The following is a 25,633-nucleotide window of genomic DNA, read 5'->3' as shown; positions in this document are numbered from 1 at the left end:
TTGGCCTGATGCTCTGTCAAACGCTAGATGTACTCAAGGGCCTTCAAAAGAGTTGGGCACTTTCCTATCCAAGAGTGTATGGCTTTAATCAGTTCTGCTTTGGAGCACTTTTTGGTGTGCCGTGGGCCTGAGAATTCTCTGTGCTTTGTGCTCCCTTGTTTTTCTAACATTTTGGTCAGTGTCCAGTCTCACTAGTGTTGCTGGCTACACCCGTGTAATTTCTGCCAGAACTGAATTTTCCACACAGTGCAACTGACAGCCCTCTGGTGTTCCCTGACACACGCAGAGAGGTTACCGCCAGATTGACCAACTTGTGCGTCTTCGTGCTTTCAAGTCAGGGGCAGAATAACATTAGCTCAGTCCCTTCCAAGTCCTGTAAAAGTGCTTTAGAGTGCTTTAGTCTTCCCAACAGGAACAAAATGTTATCACCTCCTCCTTTTTGACAGCCCGTGTTTCCTAAGTGTGCTGGAGCTCAGAGGGAAAGTCAGGATGTGTCAGTTTACAATCCTGTCCCTCTAGAGCCTTATTTTAAGGGATGTAACTACAGTTCATTTAACACCAAAGTCCTTCCTCTGAAGGATGCTTGGCAGAGGGGTGGAGCCCCATCACCCTCACATCACAATGCCACCACCCGGCAACGCAGCAGTCACAATGCCCCAGGGCAGGATAAAAGGGAGCATCCTCCTGCGTCCTGCTGCCATAGCCGGCGTGGGGCCAGCCTGAAGACATCCGAGAGGAAGTCACAGAATCACAGAGAACCACAGAATGGTAGGGTTGGAAGGGACCTCTGGAGATCATCCAGTCCAACCCCCCTGCCCAGAGGCTGCACAAGGCTGCTCGACATTCTACACTGCAAGGCCAGCTCCCGGAGGGGCCACCTTCAAAGCTCACCTGAGGGACAGAAATCCTGTTCAGCTGGATAGCAGTGGCGAGTACAAGGGACCGCCTTCTGGAGGAGCACTGCAGAGCTCGCTGTCCTCATCCCCCATGGAGCCACGGGCAGTAGCCGTAAGAAATGGGATGCAGAGGTGTTGCCAGGGCTCCCAGGGCTTTGGAGCACCCATTGGTGTCCTGCCAGGCACAGGAAGGATTCTTGTCCCCAAGGTCGATCAGGCCAGGGGAACGTGGCCACTCTCGGAAGCCCCTGAGATGGCTCCAGGTGGAGGGAGAATAGGGCTTGGGCATCTCCTGGGAGGCGTGACCAGCCTGTGGGACGAGGAGGCAGGTCTTGCTCACATGCTCAGGGAATAGCCGATCGCCAGCGCTGGGGTCAGGAAGGAATTTTCCCCCGGGGCACATTGGCACTGCTCCCCGGGGGTTTTTTGCCTTCCTCTGCAGCATTGAGCATGGCCACTTGTCAGGCCCCTCTGCTCCATAGTGGCCAGGTCACTGCCTGCTGCTCATGCACCACGAAGATGGCCTCTCGTGCCCTGCAGCTGGGGGGAGGAAGGCTTTTTTTCCCCCCAGGGTGGGCTAGCAAATGTCCCCGGGGGTTTTTTTGCCTTCCTCTGCAGCATTGAGCAGCGCCCCTTGCCAGGGCTCCTTTGGGCCCTTTTGGCCAGGAGCCTGCTGCTCCTGCTCCACGAAGGTGGCCCTCGTGCCCCGCATCCGGGGGGAGGAAGCTTTCTACACTCCCAGGGGGCCCCCAGGGTGCCCCCGGGAGCTGCTTCTTGTCCTCTGTGGCATTGAGCACAGCCCCTTGTCAGGGCTCCTCGCGGCCCTTTCGGCTCGGTTCTTGCCTGCTGCTCTTGCACCTCCAAGGCACCACTCGTGCCCTGGCTCTCTCGGGCTCTCTTGCCCACGGCAAGCTTGGAGCGGGAGCGAGCTCCGCTCTTCCCTTGGCTCCATGGGGTTCTTGCTTGGGCAAAACAGACGCTGCTTGGAAGGGCTCATGGCTTGATGCACCATCTGGAGCTGCCACTTCTCAGCTCTCCCCGCGGGCAATACAAGCGCAAGGCAGGCACGGGAGCGCTTTTCGGGCATCACTGGACAAGAAGCACAGCGGCGCAGAGAGTTTTGGATGGCAAAATTAGACTTGTCATTGATACGGTCGTACTTGGGAAAACACCCCACAGTACCACACACCACCTCCTCCTCCTCCTCTTCTTCCTCTTTCTCATCTTCGTCGTCGCCGACGACGACAACGACGTCGTCTTCTTCGTCGTGGTCTTCGTCGTCGCCGACGACGACAACGACGTCGTCTTCTTCGTCGTGGTCTTCGTCGTCGCCGACGACGACAACGACGTCGTCTTCTTCGTCGTGGTCTTCGTCGTCGCCGACGACGACAACGACGTCGTCTTCTTCGTCGTCGTCTTCGTCGTCGCCGACGACGACAACGACGTCGTCTTCTTCGTCGTCGTCTTCGTCGTCGCCTTCTTCGTCGTCGTCTTCGTCGTCGCCGACGACGACAACGACGTCGTCTTCTTCGTCGTCGTCTTCGTCGTCGCCGCCGCCGACGTCGTCTTCTTCGTCGTCGTCTTCGTCGTCGCCGCCGCCGACGTCGTCTTCTTCGTCGTCGTCTCCGCCATCTTCGTCGCCGCCGCCGACAACGACGTCGTCTTCTTCGTCGTCGTCGCCGCCATCTTCGTCGTCTTCGTCTTCTTCGTCACCGCCGCCGCCGCCATCTTCTTCGTCTTCTTCGTCGCTGCCGCCGCCATCTTCTTCGTCGTCTTCTTCTTCGCCGCCGCCGCCCTCTTCTTCTTCGTCTCCGCCGCCGCCATCTTCTTCTTCGTCTTCGTCGCCGCCGCCGCCATCATCTTCTTCGCTGCCGCCGCCGCCATCATCTTCTTCGCTGCCGCCGCCGCCGTCGTCTTCGTTGCCGCCACCGCCATCTTCCTCGTCGTCGCCGCTGTCTTCGCCGCCGCCGCCATCTTCGTCGTCTTCGCCGCCGCCGCCGTCTTCTTCGTCGTCTTCTTCGCCGCCGCCGTCTTCTTCGTCGTCTTCTTCGCCGCCGCCGTCTTCTTCTTCGCCGCCGCCGCCATCTTCTTCGTCGTCTTCTTCGCCGCCGCCGCCGCCATCTTCTTCGTCGTCTTCTTCGCCGCCGCCGCCGCCATCTTCTTCGTCGTCTTCTTCGCCGCCGCCACCATCTTCTTCTTCGCCGCTGCCGCCACCATCTTCTTCGTCGTCTTCGTCGCCGCCGCCGTCTTCTTCTTCGTCGCCGCCGCCGCCATCGTCGCCTTCATTGCTGCCACCTTCTTCTTCATCGTCATTGTCACCGCCACCACCTTCGTTGCCTTTACCTTTCCCTTTTATTGTGTGCAGTCGGGTACCGATGCTCATTCTTCCAAGTTCTCACTCTCCAGGAACAGGGAGTGCTGGGCCTGTATTCCTGCTGCTTCTTTCCGTGCCCCTGGGGCTGCCCTTTGCCAGGCTGCAAGGGATGTTTCTTCAAGCTCAACTCAAGAGTACCTCAGCCTGCTCCTGGCTACACCTGCGCATTGTCTTCATGCTTGCAAGCATTGGCTCTGACACTGAGTCGGAAAAAACCAAACCAAAACAAAACCAAAAAACCCTCAATACACACAAAACCCAAAAACTAAATAAAAACATAAAAATAAACCTAAAACCAAAACCAAACAAAAAAAAATGCTAAAATTAAAACAAAAAATTTAATGAAAAAATAAAACAAAAAACCGCCATAAAATAAAAACATAAAACATAAAATAAAAAATAAAAACAATAACCCAAAATAAAAAATAAAACATAAAACATAAAATAAACCCTCCAAAATAATAAAAAAAACAAAAAAAGCGCAAAACTTTCTCAAAGTAAAACAAAAAATAAAACAAAAAATAAGATTAAGACATAAAATAAAACAAAACAAAAAATAAAACTAAAAAATATAACCAAAAAAATCCGTGAAACAGATTCAGAAAAATAAACAAAAATAAAGTATACAATGAAATAAAATTAAAATATAATAAAATAAAAATAAAAAGTAAAATATAAGTTAAAAAAAAAACAAAACCTAAACCAAAAAAATAGCAAAACACAAAAATACCAAAAACAAAAAAACCAAAACAAATCAAAAAACTACACAAAAAACCTGAAACCACAACCAACCCAAAAAATGCTAAAATTCAAACAAAAAATAAAAGACAACAAAACCCAAAATAACCCATAAAAGAAAATAAAACACAAAAACAAAAAAACAAAATAAAACAAAAAATATATCATAGAATAAAAAGTAAAAGAAAATGTAAAATATAACATAAAATGAAACATAAAATAAACCCCCGAAAATAAAAAAACCACAATAAAACCAAAAATAAAATAACAAAAAACAAATAAAAGCAAAGAAAACAAAAACTAAACATAACATAAATGAAAACATAGAATACAACAAAAATAAAACACAAAAAAGTAAAACAAAATGAAATAAAAACAAAAAAAACAAGAGAATAACAATTAAACAAAAAATAAAACAAAACTGAAGTTAAATCATAAAACAGCCCCCCAAAATAAAATAAAAAATAAAGAAAAAATTAAAAAAAAACCCAAAATTTTTAAGAAATCAAAACAGAAAAAATTCCCCAAAATAAAACAAAAAATGCAGCAAAAAATAAAACAAAACAAAATCCCCTAAAATAAAATGAAAAATAAAACAAAAAACTCCCAACATAAAACAAAAAATAAAAGCCCAAAAATAAAACAGAAAACAAAACAAAATTGAATAAAACAAAAAATAAAACAACTGCCCCCAAAATAAAACAAAAAATAAAATAAAAAATAAAATTAAAACATAAAATCAAACAACTCCCCAAAATAAAAAAAAAAATCAAAACATAAAATAAAACAAAACTAAAATAAAAAATAAAACAAAAAAACCCAAAATAAAACAAAAAAAAAACAAAATAAAAAAATAATAAACCCCCCCAAAATAAAACAAAAAATAGAACACCAAAAAACTAAAATGGAAAATAAAACAAAAAGCTCCAAAAATGAAACAACACCCCCAAAATAAAACAAAAAAACAACAAAAGAAATAATACTCCCAAAAATAAAACAAAAAGTAAAACAAAACATAAAGCAAGGTAAAGGAAGTAAAAGAAATAAAATAAAATGAAATGAAGTAGAACAAAACAAAATAAAATAAAATAAAATTGTGTTTCCACTTGTAACCTTTGTGTTGCGTGTCCTTCAAAGTGGTTTTGGAGCTGAAAAACCCCTGGCGTTTCGGGCAAAGAACAGTCTCCTCATTATTCGACTCCTGGTGAGCGCAGGGAATGGAATGGAGGAGAAGAGAAGAGAACAGAGCAGTTATTCTATGTTACGCCTGGAGTTGTGCATGAGGAGCCCTGACCTAGGCCTGAGGGCTCCATCCAGGAGAGCAGCTCTCCGCAGGGCAGGTCCCAGGCCCACCCAGGAGACAGGGGCAGAGACGGGCACACCTACAGCATCCCCCAGGCAGGGACTGACGGCCCCGGGCGGAGCTGAGACACGGCCCCTGGGCCCTTGGCAGCAGACGCTGGGGGTGGGGGTCCCAGGGGAGGCCTCTGAGCACCCCCAGCACCCTGGCAGGAGGAGGCTTGCGCTGCTCATACGCCCTCCTGGGGGCTTTGATGGGTGACCACTTGGGAGACAAGAGTATTGGGCCACGTGGACCTTCGTTCTCAGGGAGCACCGAGGGTCTCAGGCTCTTGTGTTCCAGTATCTTTTTCCAAAGGAAACAGCTCGGGCATTTCTAAAAATGAGTACAAGGAGAAAAACAAAATCCTCGGGGAGATGAACAGGTATTGCTCACCTCCAAAAGACTGGCAACCACTCAGTTGAGGAGCACGTCCTGCTTCAGAGTGAGAGCTTTGAGCCTCGCTAGGGTCAGAGGTGTGGGGGTTTTGCCACCCTGTGCAAACCCAACTAGACTGGATAAACACAGAAGACCTGAAAACCACACTTCACACACGCTCCTTTCAAATTTGTTCACATGACCCAATTATCTCAAGGTGATGCACAGCTCTCACCCACGTCAGAAGGTACGTGCCTCCACCCCACAGGGTGAGAGAGCCAATGTCTAGCATGGGACATGGCTGCCCATTCCATCCCTCCTGCCAGTGCAGGACAGGGTTGAAATGTCACCAGAGATCGCCTCAGCAGGTACTGGTAGGGAAAGGAGGAGGTAGGAAGAATACACTAGACGAGACCAGTTGACCCCAGGGGTCAGTACTGGGTCCAGTCCTCTCCAATCTATTCATCAATGGCCTGGACGAAGGGATAGAGGGCACCCTCAGCAAGTTTGCTGATGACAGAAAAGTGGGAGGGGTGGCTGACACACCGGAAGGCTGTGCCGCCACACAGAGAGACCTGGACAGGCTGGAGAGTTGGGACGAGAGAAACCTTATGGAATTCCATAAGGGCAAGTGTAGGGTGCTGCACCTGGGGAGGAATAACCCCATGCACCAGTACAGGCTGGGGGCTAACCTGCTGGAGAGCAGCACAGTGGAAAGAGACCTGGGAGTCCTGGTGGACAACAGGATGCCCATGAGCCAGCAGTGTGCCCTCGTCGCCAAGAAGGCCAATGGCATCCTGGGGTGCATCAAGAAGAGCATGGCCAGCAGGTCGAGGGAGGTCATCCTCCCCCTCTACTGTGCCTTGGTGAGGCCGCATCTGGAGTACTGTGTCCAGTTCTGGGCTCCCCGGTTCAATAGGGACAGGGAACTGCTGGAGACGGTGCAGCAAAGGGCTCCATGATGATTAGGGGGCTGGAACACCTCTCTTATGAAGAAAGGCTGAGGGACTTGGGTCTCTTCAGTCTAGAAAAAAGACGGCTGAGGGGGGACGTTATCAACACTTACAAATACTTAAAGGGTGGGTGTCAGGAGGATGGGGCCAGGCTCTTTTCAGTGGTGCCCGGGGACAGGACAAGAGGTAACGGGCACAAACTTGAGCACCGGAAGTTCCATCTCAACATGAGGAGGAACTTCTTTACTTTGCGGGTGGCAGAGCACTGGAACAGGCTGCCCAGAGAGGTGGTGGAGTCTCTGTCTCTGGAGACATTCAGAGACACCCACCTGGACGTGTTCCTGTGCAACCTGCTCTAGGTGACACTGCTTTGGCAGAGGGGTTGGACTAGATGCTCTCCAGATGTCCCTTCCAACCCCTACCATTCTGTGTGATTCTGCGTGAATGATGGTTTTCTGCAATCTAAATTTAAAAGACCTGACCGTGAACTTCACTCTTTCATGGATTTGATGGCAGCAAAGCATGAGGGGTGGAGCCTGAGAGATGTGCTAAGGGGGCTTTCACCCCCCAGTAGCTTGCTGGCGTCCAGCTCCACGCAGTCACGGCCAACAGATCCCGCCCTCCACCAGCCAGCTGAGCAATGGACAGGCTGGTGGAAGGCTCTGAAGAGGAAGCTGGTGCTGTCAGTCCAGCCACTTCCAAAATAAATATCTGTCTCCGAGGGAAGAAAATATTCACCCCTGGCATTAACTGAACTTCCATTTGCTACACTTTAATTCCCATTATAATGAACAGAAAGCAAAATTTCCTAGGTGAAGTGCAAAATGGAGAAGGTTCACCAGAACATTAATCGCCTGGAGTCACCCTTAATTCCCTTAAGGTGGCCTGCATCAATTCCATTAACCATGCAAGATCATGAGACTCGGTCCCTGAAACTGCTTCTAACAACTCTGCTGCTTTCTGCCACCCTGATGAAAGCCCTTTGAGACACCCAGGCCGGGCCATCTCCCCTGAGCTATGTTTCAATATCGCTGGTCACCTCACAAAGTCAGGCTTTGAGGTGGGAGTACGACTTAGCACTTAGAACAGATATATTCACTCTTCACCATCTCTCTTATGTCCCCTTTAGGCAGTTATCTACTCATTTCAATAAAAAGCTTTTTTCCTAATGGACAAAATGAGGAAATGACTTCAACAATAGCTGGTATAGTAAACAACAAAGCAGAAAACCTCTCCAACACCCATTTTGCTTCATCGTCTTTGTGTTTTGTGCCTTACAGGTTTAGAACCAGCTTGTGAGAATGCTTCTGGACATCTGTCATACACCTGGACATCTATCATTATGTCTATCATAGACATAAAATTACATTCAAATATTACTGTGGACACGCAGAGTCAACTACTCCATCTTTAGGAAGTGGCAGATGTATGATTTTCCAGTGCAATGTTTATACAAGTCCTCTGAGCCACACGACTATATAACATAAGTCTCCTGCTTCATGCAGAGCCCACGACAGACTGCTGAACTAGAGAATGGCTATTCGGTTTTACCATTATTATTCAGTTTGTGTTATTAAAAGTAAACCTTTCCCCCTGCTGATTTAAGCGCAGAGTTATGAATCCTCACAGGCTTTTCTACAGTACTCATCACTCCGTTGTGGGAATCCTCCAGCAGATCATGAACTTACCTAAAATACTTGCAACGTGCACGTTCGTCTCCCAGTTCCACAGCTGAGAAATAGGAAGTTGTTGAAAATGTACAAGTAATCACAGAGATCCAGAGTTGTAAGCACTGGATATAAAGCACAGACCCCTTTCAATTCAAGTGCTTCTTTAAATGTGCTTTCTGTGCAATTGAGGGCTTTCTGCAGATCAGCCCTTAAAGGCACCTTTGGCAGAGGCAAGGAAAGAACCTTAGTTGTTGAGACAGATTCCGCTGCGTAGTCATGACACCAAATCTTTGTCTTCCTCATGTTCCCACCGATTGCTGCAACAAATTAAACAAATTTCATGCAGGTTGCAAACAACAAAATTATTATTCGCTCCCCTCCCCTTCACATCACGCAACAAATGAGGTCAATATTCCACTGTAAAAATAGACACATGTATTTAAGTGATAGCAAAGTAAAATTCTGACATCTAATAACTTTTGACTTTGCAAACGAATTAATGTTCTCTGAACACAGTTTTCTGTTTTTATGTTCCCTACAAAGTGAGCAAGCCAAAAATGCCAAAGCTTCCTTACGCAGCGTCATACCAGCGACTATAAGAGCATGAAATGCCCCACAAGCCACTCTCACTTGAGCTACCCAAGGGAAAAAGCAGCAGTAAGGAATCACCTCCTGCTAGCGCTACAGGAGGATAACAACGCAAGTTTCTCAGCCATTTCCAAAGGTCAAAGGTAGGAGTTCCAGCTTCTGCCCTGGGTGCTAATCCAAGAATTCACAGGCCTCCTACCTGGGGTCTCCCACCATCCAGTTCGGCTCTTCCACAAGGCTACCCTCCAACCTCTCCCTCTCCAGTCCTTTCTGAGAGGACATAAATTATTTTTCTGGGGGCGGAGGGCTTTTCTTTGCCAATCCACACCCTTTTCTTTGACATTTTTCCCAATTCTGATTTAAATTTCTCCTCCAAACCCTCAGCTAATTGTTCTCATTTCACTTCCCTGGACCTCCAGCAGGTGAAATCAAAAGACGTATCGGTGAATCTCCAACTTGAGAACAGAGTGAAGTTCAACTGACTCACGTTACTTACTTCTGCCCACGTAACCATGAGCTAGTCTTTCAAAAGGAAAGGAACAGCAAGGGTAAAGCCTGGGATTTGGGCACCTTCTGGAGAGCCAAAGAGAGAATGAACTGGAGACCAAAAAAACCACAGTCAAAACAGTTTCTAATAAACCTGAAAAGGTTGGATAAATCAGATGCTTACAAATCAGATAGATAAGAACTACAAGTGCCCCAGGGTATCACCTGAACATTTATCTTTTTTTAGTTATTAGTTACAGAATTTTTCTCCAGCAAGCCTCTAAAAATCGTTTCCAATATACAAGGCCTCTGATTCACATGGGTCTCGAGCAGCTGTTTGTAAAGGGCCACTATAGAAGCAGCATGTCTGTGGTGTTGAAGGCAAATCAACAAGAGTAAGAAAACAGTCTTGTGTCCTTAAACCTACCGTTTGCTCTTATTTGCCGGATGGAGCGTGCAATTTGACAGTGCTGCTACAGCAACTTCATGGCTGGCTGCTGCCCCCTTTGGCAGATACAGTCTCTATGTCCTACCCATGTCCTCCCACCATCTCGTTGGCACCGGCTGTCTGTTTAGTTCCCCAAGCAGTTTCAATAGAGGATCAGACAGTCTTGCACCAAAGCAGGGGCAGAAATATGCCTGTGATGGTGGGAAACAGGGGGAAGCAAGGTTGTCCCTTTTGGGAGCACCTTCTTGTATCTGCGTACAAACATGCTATCAGACCAAACCCTGATTTCCATTACAATGCCCGAGTGCTCGGGATCTATTTTGTGAAAAACCAAAAATGTAGTATTTTCTCAAACTATATTTTATGGAGATTTAAAATGGGGCTTTTAGAGCTTCACTGGAACGCAAACTGTTTAAAATCACAGAATCACAACTGTTTCAAACTGCTTAAACTCCCTCAAGAATTCCTACATCCAAACCTTCAGTTCCATCTCCTGAATAGTAACCAAGCTTAGCCTCTCTAGAGGTCAGCACAGTATCAGAAATAAGAAAAAAAAAAAAAAAAACAAACAACCAAAAACCCAAAACCTTGTTTGACTGTTCTGTGTATGTGGTGGACTTCACTAAGAAATTCTGGAACAACCTTATCGTTGTTAAACTTTCACAGAAAAAACCAGACAGCTTTTTTTTAACGTAATATGAAAAAGATTGAAGGGTGGATGTCATAATTCCCACTATGTGATATTGTAGAGGAAGTGACGTTTATAAAGCATTTGTTCATAGACATGAATCGATAGTGTCTATACTGTCCCATTTGCCCAACTTAAGTGTCCTTTTATATTAAAATACTGGTGCCATCACACATGTCAAGAAGTCAGATCCTGAAGCCCTTATTTCCCTTTGTTTTGTTCACATTCAGGGATATTTCCCAATGAATTTTTAAAGTTCCAATAATTTTGTTTGAGCATAACTGCAGCAAATTATGTAACAAATTCCCTTCTACCCATGTGAGGAAAAGATTTGGTAAAACTAGAATAGCATCCATGTTTTGGTGCAAAAAGAACAGGTCTGAGTACAGACAAAAGTCTTCCTGTAAAGCTCCAAGGAAAAAAAAAAATAAAAAAATAAGTCTAAGAGTTTAGCCAATTAAAAATTTGCGTAACAAACCTGATTTCATGGGGACTCCGGATCTCCCACCGATGTCAGTGAAGCAGGCAAAGCTGCTAGGCTGGGACCCTCCAGGAGCCAATGCTGTGCACAATTTTTGCTTCAGTATTCATTTGTTCTACCAATTTGTTGAAAGTGTCTGGTGTTTTACATTTCCCCTGGTACTTCCGAGGAAGAAAAGAAGAATTCATAATTTTCTGGCACAGACAGGATTCATGGGATTTTAAGCACGTTAAGTAATCGATTCTGTCCAAACAACGGCAGAAATCAGGGAAATACACAAACTACACTTCACCTCCAAGTGCAAGCTACAGCTAGCTACGGTACTTAGTTCCTAATCAAGAGGCTGTTAACAAATCATAACAGATGTAGCCAGGACTGCCAAGTTTGAACCTAAGTGCCAGGGCTGAGCCATGACACATTGACTCGTCGCGTTACCTAAAGCATCATCCTTACAAACAGCTTTAGACTGTCTTTTATGTACATGTGACCAAATGTAACAGAGCATCAGCAGAGCAAATGCAAACAGCACGGTCTTCCATTAAAGCAATCACATACCCAGACGCAAAATCCGGGACTCTAAGGCCTCATGCGAATCTGAGAGTCCCTGGGGAATTTGGGTTAGATGAGAAATACGTATAAATATTATAATCTGTGACAGATATAATCTTGCTCCTCTATTTTCCACTTTATTTAAAAGGAAAGCTACCTATTTTGTTCAGCCCCACAGTCAGGAACTTACAAAGATAAAGGGCCTCTCAGCATGAGCAAACTGCAAAACATATTTAAAAATAAATTCGTAATGACAATTGGCATTAAAGAATTTATTTTCAAATGCATTTCGCAGCCTGTTCACGCTGAGGGGTGCTTTTATTTTTTGAACTGGATGCTGCTAGGCTGAGCAGAGACGAAGAGTTTCCTCTTAACTCTTTCAGAACCACACAAACGGCAGAATCCAGCAGGAGTTTTTTATAAAGTACTTATACCTGCATTAGACAAACATTGCATTACAGGAGCTCAGTTTTTAGTCCCAAGAAAAGAAGCAGACAACCACAGCTCTCCTAGCTGATCATCTGACACCTACTTTTAAGTCGAAGAATATTTCTTCCTTAATATAGTCCCTTAATGCTTTTTCTCAACAGAAATCCCGTTCACCGTGCTAACAGTGCCTTTCTGGTTAGCCACAAATCACAACATCTTTACCTATTAAGTAGCAGGCACACTGTGTAGCTCCAAAATTCCCCATCAACCTGGCGGGAGTCAGCATCTTGCATTACAAATAGCTCCTTTGTTGACAAGGGAAAGGCAAGGTCGGCCTCCGTTTCTGGTATCCCTTCTGCTTTGCGTACCTCAATCTTCATTACAACTCAGGTGCTTTTAAGGTCACAAGATAAACTGAGATCTCTGCTGAGCAGTGTAGTCCATCCTTCACACCTCTGCCTTCCTGCAGTCATTACTATCCTTTCCCTTTGGGCATTCACAATGAGCCAGGATGGGAAACAAATCCAGCAGAAACCAACCTTTCTGCTTTGAGTCCTTTTTCAGCAAGATAGTTCCCTGGCTTGTCCGACTGCATAGCCAGACAAATGTCACAGAGGCAAAAGTTAGAGGGTGGGAACAAGAAGTCAGGCATAGGGACATGCTGGAGAGCTATTCACAGCATTGGGAATTTATGTTGGTTTTAAAAAGTGCTTGCATAACCCCAGACTGAAACACAGGTATAACAGAAGCTTCAATTATCAAATTCTAAGAGCCTAAAGAAAGTTGGGATGTGGAGGAACATACATTACCCAAAAGTATTAACCACCTAGAGGTCGTGCTGCAGTGCAGGTCTGCCCATTATTTCCATTCCTGGTCTCATACTGTTAAATACGGGAACTGGACATAACCAAACAAAGGAGAACATGAAGGGCCTAGAGAGAGACAGACCCTTCTCAGCATCACTGGAGTTTGGATCAGGATGTAAAATGTAATCCTACCTCTGTGAAACTCCATTTCTGTGCACAGAATGAGGAGAAAGGGAAATCACCTGAAGAAAGGACTTAGGTAGTAAAAATTACAAAAGGAAGAAATTCTGAAATACTCGTTTTTGCCCAGCTTGCTCTGTCTTGGGGAGGGGGAAGTCAGAAGAGGTATTTTTGGGTGACTGTATCCAGCCTCCAGTTATCCTCATCAGATCACATAATCTCTTTCGTACACCTGTAATGTCTCATTGTAAAAAACATTTGTTCTTTTGGTTCACTATTCCCCTCTGAAGGCTCTTGCAAGATTTTCCTCCTTTTCCCTTTTCCAGTTTAAACGTACATAAAGCTTTTTGCCCCTGCACCAACACCTAAAACAGCTCTTCTTCAGCTGCGACATTTACGCTTCTGACATGTTCACCTCCTGCCCTGTGTTTGTGAGGATGAACAAGCCAACCTCTCCTAGTCCCTTCGCACAAGATGGACTCTTCAGCCCCATGGTTTACCAGGACAACCAGGAACTGAGGGATCTGGTTTAGGGAGGTTTTAAGTCAGCAGCGGCTGTAAGTCTCTTCCAGGGAGTCGAGAGGGTACAGGAAACTGTACCAGGAAACCAGGCAGGAAACCAGGCAGGCTGCCCAGCATCTCTCCCTGGCTTCTATCAAACATATTGACACAGTAATACAGCAATGTTGCATGTTTCAGTGCTGGCAAATCAGTGTCTTTCGGCAGGAAAGTATTCCACCCAAAATACTCAGCTGGCTCCACAAAAATTTAATGTCTTTATCCCAAAGGCAAGTCAGATAGGAGGGAGTAAAATTTATGAGCTCTACAACCCACCTGTCTACTGATGGTAGGCAAATAGTAACAGAAGCATTTAAAGAACCAAGACTGACACAACCAATACCTACATTTAAGGCAGAAACAAGCAACGGCAATCCCATTGAAAACCTTATGACTACCCAGACCAAAGCCAGAGTGAAACAGATAGATCTCAACACTGTACAGAACCTATTATTGCCTGAGCATGGCCTTTTTGGTAAACATCCCAAAAGAGACGATCATTGACTTCTTTACTGAAACATCCCTCCCCTCCCCACATAAAAAAAATCTTTCTTGAAACATAGTACAAATCAGGGCAGTGATTTGAAGATGGATGACCTACATCTTACAAGGACACCCTGATGAGAAGGTCTCTTACTCATGTGCTGACAGTGGCAAAGGTTTAAAGTAACCCTATTCTTCCGATGGGCTCGCTATGGATTAACAAGGTTTCACAAAACACATCCCTTTGACTGGTTAAACATCCTTCATACCCATCCAGTCCTGCATTCACAAAGATAAACAGCACATGCCGTAACTGCAAACTAATCAGAATCCATGGATATCCGAGCCCACATCTAAGAGAATAATCAAGACGCTAAAGAAATCTCTTGCTTGATCCAACATCTGCTGTGCTCAAGGGCTGTTGATATGGAAAACTTATCAAGAGGGATACCAACCATGAAGTTATGAAGTTGGAGCAAGGGAACGTACCAAAAAGGTATTCATAGAGAACCAAAAATGCTGGATGAACCCAATTTACTAGTGTGATATTTACCTCAAGAGGAGCATTCTAGAAGGGGAGGAAGAGAAATTCTTTGCTCAAATAAGATTTTAAAACTCAGGAAACATGGCACTCCTCCCAGCTGCTTTTATGGAAATTGACAATGCAGCTTCCACTAGCTTTAGTAATACAGATTCCTAAAAAAGGGAAAACAATGCATAATAGTGCATGCTTCCCTGGTACAAGAGAGATCCTCCTGTACATGAAATCCATGACTATTAAGCTACTCACAAACCCTTTTAAAGCATACAGTGTATTTCTGAGCATCATTTCTGTTTGTTCCTGTCATGAGCAGAAGTGATATTCTTGCAGACAATGTTGCTGTGCTGTATTAATATTGCCAGCACTAGGTTTGTCATACAAAAGCTTAAAAATCATTAAGAGAGCTACAGAAACTCAAAGCATTTTATAAAAAAAGACAGAGGAAAAACAGAAAATCATTTTACATTTCATCTTCCACGTTCGACTGAGATGGGTTCTCCATGGCTCCTGCAGAGGAGCTGAGGTTCCTCTGCTAAGCACTCTCCCATTTTCTTGGAATCTCTTGGAATTAGTTAGGATACTACAATGAACACCCTTTACAGAGCAGGCGAGCTCTGGTATCCGTGCCACTATGGCACTTGTTTTTCCATAGATTCCATCCCTACACTAAGCCCTCCATTTCACAAATGCTCCCAAAGGCAGTGGGAAGCCATGACATTATGAGGTCAAAAATGCTGCTTGGTAAGCCAAAGATCGCGGCAGCTGAGTAGGGTCACATTATCTCAAAATAAGCACTTTTGCCCTCTGGCAGAAAACTGAGGGGCTGAAGTTTTACAGATAAGAAAATACTTCTATCCACTCCGTCCTGGCAAATTTCAGGTGAGCTCCTTCCCTCCTGACCTCTTTCAGATGACTCTCCATGGAAGAGAGACTAAAGCTGTATTGTGAAACAGTGATAAACATGCATTTAGAAAACAGTGAAGGGAGAAACAGACACAGAAAAGACAGGCGGAAAGGACATGATACTGTTGGGACATGAAAGGATGCGGAACAAGAACACAAAGCAGAGTATGGAAATTATGGTGTTGATAAAAGCAGGAAAAATACCCAAGCCTGCATTTCCTAAAAAATACACTACCAAATCGATGCATCCGCTAATCCCATTTGTCTGTCTTTCCCCAGCTGCAAACTGCACATCTGCTTTGCTGGCTTATACTTTTCTGCCTGCTCTCACATGCCGGTCCCTGGCACTGTTTTGTAACTACGTACAAGGCTGGGGTGCCTTGAGAGTTTCCACTAAACGATGAGGCTTAGGAGGAAGCCCTAATTGCACTTCTGAGCTGTAACCCTGCAATCCACAGCTGCCTGGTGCTGCCAAGCCCACTAGTGCCAGAACATGCACAGGGGCTCTTCTGAGACAGCATTACTGTGTCTAGAGTAAAACCGCCACCATCAGCTCCATTTGGACTAATTACTGCCAATTTTTTCTTACACAGACAAAGAAAAGAGTAACTACAACCCACCATTTCAATTTATGTCTTTCCAGTGAGTTATGGAGCAGCCAGATGAGATCGGCTGTGGTAACCAAGCAGCTCGCTGCCACTGACGCGACTCTGTTCTCGGCCATGTGCTCCCACTGCTTCCTTACATCAGCTTCAGGGCTCATCTGACCTCTACTGAGGTGTTTTATTTCTTCAGTCTAGAAAGAAAAGAAAGTTTCCTGTCACATCAGCAAGTTGAATCAGCTCCCCAGGAGGCGGTTAAGCACCCTTGGCAGCGAAAAAGAAAGCACAGGGGCACAGAGCAGAAGGGGAGGAGGAATCAAGACCATCTTTTTGGATGGCCCCTCTGTTTTGTTCATTCAGCTGGTTGAATGATCTTTTATTATTTCACCCAGACTCAACCCATGGAAGTCATAACCCAAGCCAATTTAAAAATGCATAAAATTCTACCTCTCAAAGCCCGTAAAGGCTTTTATATCAGTTCAGATGTAAGAATTCAAATTTACATAGCCAAAATCAGAGTATCTCCAAGAGAGGGCAGAAAAAGTAAAGAATCGTGTGCTCAGTCTTTTACTTTTCTTCACTCCTTCAGTTGGTACAATTAACTGGAAGTCAAAGCAAAGTGCTTAAGCAAGGTGGGAGCTTTCTACAGAGGAATCAGGGGCTAACACATCTTCATACTGCTCCCAGCTTACCATGTTCTTATAAACTGAAAGGCTGAGCAGAAAAGGCAAGGTATAAACCATCTTCTCTGTCCTTACAGCTTTAGAGGAGCTGCCTCTCATTTGTCTACAGTATTTTCGTTACATTCATCTAATAACATTACATTAGGTTACATTACTTAATGACCAGGTGTTACAGTACCCGGTTCTTAAATAGATAGCACTCAATTCTCTTTGGAAGTTGCGTGAACCACTCCTAGGAGATGACCATTAAAGTAAAACAGAATCAGATTATTTTATTCTACACACTGAAGTGGCTTAAAGCCGCCTTACCTGAGCAGCTGGATATTCTCCTTACACAGTAGATCTCTAGGTTGATTTAGCCAGTCAAACATCAAAGCCAGCTATGAAGTGTCTTTAGAAATGAAGACACATAGAATAGGTGACTTCTGGCAGCTTTTCTGCAAAGACCATCTCTCCACCTTGCTATTGGCTGTGCATCACGGGTTAATTTCTCAACTATTTCATTCATTTTTCCACCACTAGCTCACAGAAATCCGTGTCATCGGATTTTAATAAGGCCAAAAATGTGACAGGATTCCAAAAGCACTTAATGCTATTGGAGAGAGACAATGCAAATAACGCCTACAACAATCAGAAACAAACTTAGGATTTGGGCCTTCACAAACACCTCATTAATGACAGCTAGAAAGAAGGGGGCTCTGTGGGCAAATTGCCAAGCTTACTACGCAGCTTCTTTACCCTCCCTGTGCTAAAAGTGGACCTCAACTTTGCGCAGGGCGCACGTGAGGACAGCAGGACCTGTTTCAACTTTACCATTCCTGAGTTATTCTACATTGAACTGTAGATGTGGCCTAAAGAGAATGCACACCCAAAACACCAATTCCTTCTGACCTACCGCAGGTATCTTAACTTCCCATAACATCTTTCTCTCTCATGACCTCCTTCACCTTCTCTTCATGGCTTCTCTCCCCCCATCTCTGGAAAAATTGAGACATCCCTGAGAGGCAGCAGGTTAACTTTCATTAAATCTTGTCCGTGCCTCAGTATCCCCAGCTGTGAAGTGATAAATACTTATTCACCTTTATAAATTACACTGGACTTCTGGGGGAAAAAAAGTGGCTGAGTCCCAAGTAGTGCTGAAATTCTGGCCTGAATCACAAAATATGATTTCAAATAGTCATATTTAGAGCTTCTGTTATGTAACTCAGCCTATCCTTAGCTATACACAGAAAATCCTGACTTTATATTTCTTCCGAGATTCTCCAGAAAAGGCCAAGATTTGCTTCATTGACAAACCAAACCAAGAAAAAAAAAAAATAGCTCTATGAGGCTTGCTGGAACATTAAGCACTACGTATAGTCCAGAAAACTCCTCTTCTTCCTGTGGAATTTGAAGAAACAGAATCTCCGATTTCCCTTTTCTTCCAAGCTAATGACCATGAAAAAGAAGAAAACTCTTTGCAAAATACAAATAAAGTACCTGAAGAAACACTATCACAGATCCTTGTCCCAAAACATAAATAGTTATATCTGACACAAGATGCCTGAGGGCACTTACAACCCTCAGCTCACAAGAAAAGAATGAAAGAATGAAATAGTCTTAGCAACCTTCACCTTTCCAGAAAATCTGGTCCTTGCTGCTAACAAAAAAATAACTTGTTTTTAAAAGAGTAGTTTCTGTCTCTCGTTGTGCAATCTAATCTCACAGGTCTTTAGCACTGAGTCTACTTGTGTAAATCAAACAATTTCCCAAATTACTTCCTTTGGTAAAAATCACAAAACTAAAAATTATTCTGCAACACCTTAAAAAAAATAAACACAACACAACAGTATAGGAATTTGCTTATTGTTCAAACAGCAATGAAAACAACCGGCTACGTTTGGTTTTAAGTCTTCTGCAGCTGTTTCAGATACCCAAATTAGGATCAACATCTTTCCCCCCTACACTAGTCCAACAAAGGACACTAGTCAATATGTTTAATATAACGCAGACCAAGGATCCACCTCACCTAGTGCCCTGTTTGCAAAGGTGGCCATAAGCCGACGCCTACAGAAAAGTAAAAATTTAGAAGAAATCTTTATATTATATGGACATAAACACAAGTGGTATGTCAGCCTCCAACTAATACTCTCTCGCTTTCCAGCTCTTTATGAAAGTTATCAAAGGCCAGGCTTGACAGTGGCACTCGGTGGGAGGATGAGAGACAACAGGCGTAAGTTGAAACAAGTGAAGTTCAGACTGAATATATGGAAATGCTTTTTCACCATGAGGATGGCCAAGCATTGGTGAAGGTTGCCCAGATGGCTGTGCATGCTCTGTCCTTGGAGGCTTTCAAAACCAGACTGAATAAAGCTGAGTAAACCGGTATGAACTAGGTGGCCCTGCTCTGAGCAGGACATTGGACCAGAGGCCTCCCTGAGATTCCTTCCAAGCTGAATTATCCATGATCCTATTTTTTCCTCTAAGGATCTCTTGGGCTGGAAGTAGCTTTCACGTATTTAGTTACCCTCAGTTTTACTTTTACATGCAGTCTTTCTCTTGAGCCGGTGTAAACTTCTAACAACTCGTTCCTCCACCATCTGACAAACAACATCCCGTGCTTTGATCCTAGCTCCACTGAGCTTCATTTCATGGCCCCAGCTTGCTTTCAGGTGAAAGAAATATGAAAAACATCAGCTGGGGAAGAAAAGAAATACAGTTTTTAAAGATATTTTGGTGTCATTTATTCACAATATTCTTAGTACATGAAAACCATTTTAATAAATACCCTGCATTACATTTCCCAATTTGGGGGTGAGGGGGAAAGGAGGCTACATATCACAACTTGCTTCAGTTGCCATTACTTGCTGTCACAACCTCTTAGCACTGTGCCTGCCTACAGAGCACACCTTTGGAATACTTGCACTAGATTGTTAAAATGCAGAACAAGTTTTCACCTCCAGCCGCTGCACAGGCACAGAAGTATAAGAAGGAAGAATTGCTTGTCTCATGCCCACTGGAGTTGCAGGTGCCAGTCTTAGCCTCAATCAAGGCATCTGGACTAAATGGGTACAGAGAACGAGTGAAGTTGTCCCACCACAGAGACGGTATACGACAGTACCATCACAACCTATCCTGCTCCAGGGATTAGCCAACAGTTTCAGTCACTATGAGGTTTCTATCAGGTATCCTTCAAAACTTGAATTCAGCTAAGGCAGAGTTCACTTTTCTCCTGACTACAGATGCCCTGGGGATACTCGCAAAGATTTCCATGTGCTGCACACGAGTGAGCTGAACATAGTGTATGAACAGTTTGTACCAATGTGCCTGGTATGCCCTAACCTTCTGCATTTTAACAGTGAGACCAAACATCTTCCACCACCCCACAGAGGGAAGTGGCGATCCATCTCCACAGTATTAAAGCCACATTTGCTTCTCCCTAGGAGTCCAGTATCAATAGATAATCTGGACAACTGAGACACAAGAGATCACAAGACTAAAAGGAAACACTGGATAATCATACCTAGTTGGGTTTTTTTTTCAATCCATCAAGTTTTTCAATACCACTCAGTTCCCTCATAGTAAGTTCAGTGATTAACACCTAAATGATTAATTTTGTTTTGCCATCAAGCCACGGTCTCTGGTTATGCCTCTGTCCATGCCACAACAGCTTTAGGAACTAGTACTTTTTTCTTTTTCCCCCTATGAAACTACAACCCATGTCACTCCTGTATCCTTCTTTTTGATAAAATAAACAGATTGGGCATCTGAAAGGATTTCTCCCTTCATAGTGTGGGATTTTTTTTCCAGGAATAAACACTTAAGGTTTATTTCTTTACCCTCTCTAACTTGGTTATATTCTGTAATGCATGTTAATATTTAGACTTAGGGCCACGTTCTGGAATTTGGGGAAGGAAACAGTTGGAGAAAAACTGTTTTCCAGGATGCAGCCTCCGTTGCTTAAGTATGGCTTTATCCTGTACACATAACTTGCCTTGCTGGCTGGGGCCTACTGAAAAGGATATAGCTAAATGCAATAAACCTGTAACACAACTCTGTCCTCATCATTACTTATTCTTCAGGAATCCCATCTCATTTGTTGATTCTTTCAGCAATGTTAACTGTACTTACTTTCGGGTCACTGAAGATGTTGAATACTGACATTAACAAATCCTTAAAAAAAAAAAAAAAGCGCCCAAACAGCAAGGAGAATTCCTACGCAAAAATTAGCCCTTGATGACTACTTTTTGAGATTTCTCTTTAACAGCTCTTAACAATACGACTGACAGCAGTGAAAAAACAGTGAATCTGACTTTGTTTCCAAATAACTAAGCTGCAACCCTGCCTCAAAATGCTTAAATTCTCTGCTTCCAATTTGTTAGAGACTGTAACAATGAACCAAGCAGAAGAGATCTGGGAAGAGCAAGACGGCAACTCTGCTCAATGAGCCTTGTGAGAAGGGAAGAGAAATACTTTGGAAATAAATTTGAGATCCAGTGAGGGAGTAACATGACAATTCCTCTTTCTATGCACAGTGATAATTCAGTAGGAACAGCAGAATCTGTGACACATTTGTTTATTCTTCTTTCACAAAGAGCAGGGCCACCACCTCATGAAAACAACTGCGTGTTAGAAAAACATTTTCAAGAATGCAAAACAAGAGTTCTTAGCCTATACTGAGGAATCCTGCTCACAGCAGATAGCTATCTGCAGATTTCTGACCCCGTGCATCATGCTGTTACCTCTTATAGATGAGTTGGCAACAAATTCTCCCATCCACGTTTGAAAAAAAGATGTTACACATCAACCTTCAATTGAAACTAGTAACACAGGAGAAACCCACTGCAGCAGCCATGTATCTGTAGGTGTTTATGGGCATCAGCTTTTCTTTTTGACTTCAAGAAAAAAAATAAAAACCTTCTGTTGCATCATAAAAAGCTTGATTAGAAGAATAATGCCTCAGGCAAACCCTTGAGGTAGAAGCAACTTGAAAGAAACACTGTGCTGAAAAACTAAGTTGATGCAATATTAAACAAGGGAAATCACGGAAACGAGAGGGCGAAGGCGGGGGGGGAATCTCAGAGAGCCAGATTCTGAATTCCTTTACATTGATTTGACATTAACCTAATTCTGCTAATTATGGCAGAATTGCTAGTTATAGCAATTACACCACTCACTCATATGAGTGTAATATACAGAACCAGCCCCAAAGTTCTCTATCTGCATCACAGAGAGTTGAACGCACAGACCTGAAGTCCGCTGATGCTCCACCATACCCCAAAACATTTGCCACAACCTCCGACTGTCTTGCCACGACCCCCTTCCCTGGTTGGTGGTAAGGGGTGATGGGGAAGGTCATGGGGAACCGCATCCATGCAAACAGAGCAACTTTTCTGAATCAGAAATGGCCCTTGGAGCAATGACGTGCTTTGCTGATTAAATCTCACGGAAAAGCTGGGTCCCCTCTAGAGATTTGTCTGGTTCTGTCCAAACCTTCCAAACGCGCCACTTTGGGGCTGAGATACTGCCTGAGATTGTCACAGGCTAGACGATACACTCACACACAAGTGTTCAACAATGAAAAAGGAAGGCTTCCCAATGAAATGCTTGTCCAGCCTTGACCAAAACATCACAACTCTTTCACAGTGTTATTATTTCCTTACCCAGCTGCACATTTTTTAGTCACGTCTCACCTTTCACCTGTTACCGTGAGGCATGTTCAATTTGTCAAGTGTCATATCAAAGGATTTTTGAAGATCCTCATTCAAAACCATCAGGATCAATTGCCTTGAGAAACCAGCATTGCCAGAGGCACGCAGTGACACCTCTAGCGGTGCTACTGCTGTCTGGAGCCACCACTGCCCCACGTCTAGCCCCCAATGTCCTTTACTGCTTGCGGTAAAGGTTATCTCACCCCATAGCAAGAGGCAGGAACTGACTGATTACAGTCTCTGACAGGTCCTAAATTCATTCTGGGAATGTAATTTGGATGTTGTTTTTGCAACCTGTTATTTTCAGGAAGATGCCAAAGTGCGCAGAGGTATGAGCTCGCCTTTAAATACCCAGGGTTTTCTGTCAGCTACGTACTTCACGTTTCACCTCAAACACTAGCGCTTAACGTGGCTTTTAGGTAACCATGCTGAAAAAGATGACAATCCTCTCAGCACTGCTGGCTCTGATTCTGGTCGATCTGCTAAAGGCACAAGGTGAGTCAAAAACATATTAGCAAATCAATCTTTGTCAATTCGAAATAAGATTTCCCTTCCAGAGTGGGCTTATTCCCAGATTTATTTTTTTTCCCCTTCCTCAAATTCCTCCTTGCGCTCTCTAATCCATTAAAGCAACTTCGTACATGCTTAGATACCCCTAGAAGTAACTTGGCTTTTCAAGCCTTCTTCCTCATCCGTGTAAACTCCTTTCATTTCATTCATAGGTACCCCGGTCACCCCTGCGCTTGAGGCAACGAGCGTGGAGCAAAGCAGAGATCCCAGCATGCAGCCAAGCACAGAGCTCCCGCTGGACTACAGCGGAGACCCATCCAAGGAGGATGGTATGTCGCAAGTGGGGAACACCGGAGTGCAAGAAGGCGAACAGGCAACCTGGGAGCTGAGTGGGGAGCCAAGTACTGACTCTACCCCTAAGCCAAGTGTGGAGCCAAGCAAAGAACCAACCCAGGAGTCAGCCACTCAAATACCTGGTAAGACCCATTTTGTCTTTGGTTGTCCATGTGTTATTGTTGTCTCAATGTTGTTACTCCAGCGCTCCTACCTTTCCTGCACTAATGGAAGGAAACAAAAAATACTGATTTTCCTTGTAGTCTATTTCCGGCAGGCTACCTGGCATGCCAGAGATCTAGACACCTTATGCTCCTCTCCTCCTTCCAAAAACATAAATAAATTGCTAGGAATGGAGGGAAAGGTGAGACTCCTTCAGATAAATTATGTTATTATGGATGAGTGCATTTTACAGCTGTATAGAAGGTCTACCTCCCCTCTCTATGAAAAGGGCTTCTCTTGTAGGTTAATACTGGCTTATAAAACGTATGCTTAATGTGGAGAAAAGAAAAAACAAACAGATTTATATGGTGAAGTGTCATTGTTATGAAGGCCTGTGTTCTGCCTGAGTGACATCTCACTCTGGTGGACCTCAGCTCCATAACGATGGACCAAACTATCCCTACAGTAGAAAATCCTGAAGAGGGGTCAGAAATCCAGTGACTGCAAACCAGCAGAGGCTCTATCGTATCATCCATTCATATGGAGCTCTCACCTGCAAGGGGGTTGTGCGATATATCACCCAAATATCTCATCTTGAACAGCGTTACATTTGAAGGCTCTACCCTTTGTCCCTTAGAGCTATCAGCAGCTTCTCCACAGCTCACAGAGCATGGAAAGGGATGCACCAAAGAATTATTTTTTCCTCCACTCTCACTAATTTCTGGCATGCTTTTAGTCTGGATAGCAAGACAATCTGACAGTGACTTAACCTTCCGTATTCCTTTACTCTCGTCCACATCAGCTGCCGCATCTTTTGAGATCATTTTCCCTTGAAAACATTTCATTTGAAATGCTTTTGCTTTGTTTCTCCCACTTATTTCAACAGCATTTAGGACTATGTCTGCGCTAGGAATATTGGAAGTTATAGTATCATGTCCAGTGTGGTTTCAGAAGATGGAGCAACCTCTGAAATTAGTCAGCATTACGACCACTATCATAACAAGGAAGCGCTTGGGTAGAGTTTCCTCAGCTCGCTGTAAACTACCACCTGGTGGCACTACTGTTGCCACCAGGGCAGTGTTAGTGCTCCAACACTTCAGTATATGGATGTGACCAACCTCAGCAGGAAAATAAAATACACTATCAAGCACTTATGCAACTCGCTCCTCTAGTTCCTAGATTTTGGTACCTATCCTGCAGTGTAAACTGCTGTGCCCTTTATCTCCATGTTTCTCATTACCACAGTGAGCTGCTTTATCGTGCACTCAGCCTCATTAATGAATAAAGGGACACAGCTTCATTATCAGATGCTGTTAATTCTTTTGGGTTGTTTGTTGGTTTGGTTTTGGTTGTTGTTGGTTTTGTGGTTTTCTTTTTGTTTGGTTGGGTTTGTTTTGGGTGGTTTTTTTTTTTTTTTTTAAGAGAGGAATATCTTATGTAAGACATTGAAAGTGGGGATCTTTTAAATGGACAGAAGGATATTCTGAACAATGAAGGCTTGAGGATTTTGGAAGGTTTTTTTGCCTGTTCTTTGCAATAGTTTATATAGGAAAAAACTTAATTTCCACAGTGTTCATAGGAAACAATTTGCAAAGCCCCAAAGGTGCAATTCCAAGCAGTTCTGTCACTCAGTGCAGTAGTTTTACATTCACTCTCTTTGGTTTTGCTCTAGAATAAACTGCAACATTAAATCCTGATGGAAAAGCAACAGCCACGGTTACCTGCAGAGTCGACTTCACCACAAAAGAACACACAAACAGCGCCTGCAGCAAGCTGGACAGTGGAGCAGTTCCTAAAACTACAGCTTGTAGGAAAACCACAGACCTCAGTCCAAGAATCCCATCTAATTCCTGCTTACTTTACCAGGTTAATTCAATAACAGGTGACCTGTGCTGTTTTGCTTGCATAATAATCTGAAATAAATGTCATTGCAACTACATGCTTTGTCATTATTGTAAATCGTTTCCTCGCTCCACTTAAACAAAAAAGATTTTAGGCTTTTTTTTTTTTTCTAGGTTTCCTCTCAAAGTTATTTCAAAACAACTGATGCTTGTGCTTTCTTGTTTTTATTACTGTTGTGACCAAGCCTACATTCAGTTTTCAGAAACTAGGAACAGAGTTGTGAAAGTATTTTCAGACAGGCTCCAGAAGACTTCAACAGGCTG

General features: G+C 44.0%; 1 long non-coding RNA gene across 1 annotated transcript; it reads right to left on the bottom strand.

Annotated features, from left to right (window-relative positions):
- Positions 1 to 5,114: 5,114 nt before the first annotated feature.
- On the bottom strand, positions 5,115 to 16,250 carry LOC128905782 (uncharacterized). The gene is made up of 3 exons (XR_008464983.1): positions 16,109 to 16,250; positions 8,367 to 8,665; positions 5,115 to 5,209 (listed from the first exon to the last, which is right to left on the bottom strand). It is a non-coding gene; the product is annotated as an uncharacterized LOC128905782 (long non-coding RNA).
- Between the last annotated feature and the right edge of the window lie 9,383 nt (positions 16,251 to 25,633).

Source organism: Rissa tridactyla, chromosome 2, assembly GCF_028500815.1.
Source record: "Rissa tridactyla isolate bRisTri1 chromosome 2, bRisTri1.patW.cur.20221130, whole genome shotgun sequence".
In the NCBI taxonomy this organism is placed as follows: domain Eukaryota; kingdom Metazoa; phylum Chordata; class Aves; order Charadriiformes; family Laridae; genus Rissa; species Rissa tridactyla.
Note: the sequence above shows the minus strand (reverse complement) of the source record. Positions and strands in the feature narration are given on the sequence as shown.